At 44.1% G+C, this 1,650-nt stretch overlaps 1 pseudogene; it reads left to right on the forward strand.

The window, feature by feature from the left end:
• The first annotated feature begins 320 nt into the window (after positions 1-320).
• Positions 321-1,060, forward strand: LOC143670135 (tropomyosin-1-like; annotated as a pseudogene).
• The last annotated feature ends 590 nt before the right edge of the window (positions 1,061-1,650 follow it).

Below are 1,650 nucleotides of genomic sequence, written 5' to 3' on the forward strand. Positions count from 1 at the left end.
AAAACTATAGTAAAATAAATCAGTGTGATAATAGTTCAAAGATAGATAAATAGTTATGACTGGATATAAATTCAGAAACAGGCCCAAACTATGGAAATTTGATGTCTTGCAGAGGTGCCATTATTAATTGACAGGGAAAAATGGCCTGGGGCAACTGGTTGTCCAACTGAAAATAAAAAATTATTTGATCCTTAAACATAAATGAAATCCAGGTGAATTAAAGGCTTAAATGTAAGAAGAAACTCCAGTATTTCAGGGTAGAGCAGGAAGTAAGGGTGAGAAGCAGGAAGCCAAATTCAAGCAGTTGTTGGGTGGGCACCATGGCCAGGATCACCACTATTGAGGCTGTGAAGCACAAGATCCAGGTTCTACAGCAATAGACTTATGAAGAGAGAGAGCTGAGGGCCTCCAGCAGGAAGCGGAGGGAGAAAGGCGGGCCTGGGAACAGGCTGAGGCTGAGGTGGTCTCCTTGAACCAGATCCAGCTGGTTGAAGAAGAGCTAGGCCATACTCAGTGGTACCTGGTCACTGCCCTGCAGAAGCTGGAGGAAGCAGAGAAAGCTGCTGATGAGAGCAAAAGAGGTATGAAGGTTATTGAAAATCGGGCTTTAAAAGATGAAGAAAAGATGGAACTCCAGGAAATCCAACTCAAAGAAGCTAAACACATCACAGAAGAGGCAAATGGGAAGTAAGAAGAGGTAGCTCCTAAATTGCTGATTATTGAAGGGGACTTGGAACACACTGAGGAACAAGCTAAGCTGGCAGAGTCCTGTTGTCAAGAGATGGATGAGCAGATCAAACTGACGGACCAGAACTTGAAGAGTCTGAGTGCTGCTGAAGAAAAGTAGTCTGAAAAAGAAGACAAGTATGAAGAAGAGGTAAAGATTCTTACTGATATACTCAAGGTGGTAGAGATCCAAGTCGAGTTTGCTGAGAAACTGGTAGCCAAGCTGGGAAAGACAATTAATGATTTGGAAGATAAACTGAAATGCACCAAAGAGGAGCACCTCTGTACACAGAGAATGCTGGACCAGACTCTGTTTGACCTGAATGAGATGTAAAGCACCTCAGTTCTACCCTGCCACTGCTACTCCCTTCCACCCTGACTCCTCCTGAGGCTAGCCTGCCCAAAGCTGATCTTTAAACTGAAGGCTGATCTTTAACTGGAAGGCTGCTTTCTCTTCTCACCACATACCCCCACACCCATCCACCTACCTACCCCTGGCCCCATGGTGTCTTTTCCCCCAAACTCTCCCTACTTCTCCCAGAGACGGCAGCTGGGCTAGGGGCTGAGCACCTCTGGGAACAATATTTAAGGAAATGTGAGCACAGTGCAAGTTTCTTTAGAAGCATGTTGGTGATGTATACATTTTGTAATTGTGCCCCTTTTTGTGGTTGTAGCAACCATTTATAAAACATTCCAAATAATTCTATAGCTCTGAAGCAACAATCTAATCCCTATCTCATTTTTGAAAGGTAACTTTTCAGCTTAATAACATATTGCTCTCTCCAAAGAGGAGGAAAAGAGGTATGGGCCTGCCTCACTGAGAACTGAACATAGCCCAGGGAAGGCTCCACTGAGGGAAACCTCATTGCTCCATTCAAAGCACCAGCTAAACCAGAAAAGGTGATTCTAGAAGTTAGCTTAAAA

Source organism: Tamandua tetradactyla, chromosome X (genome assembly GCF_023851605.1).
Source record: "Tamandua tetradactyla isolate mTamTet1 chromosome X, mTamTet1.pri, whole genome shotgun sequence".
Taxonomy (NCBI): domain Eukaryota; kingdom Metazoa; phylum Chordata; class Mammalia; order Pilosa; family Myrmecophagidae; genus Tamandua; species Tamandua tetradactyla.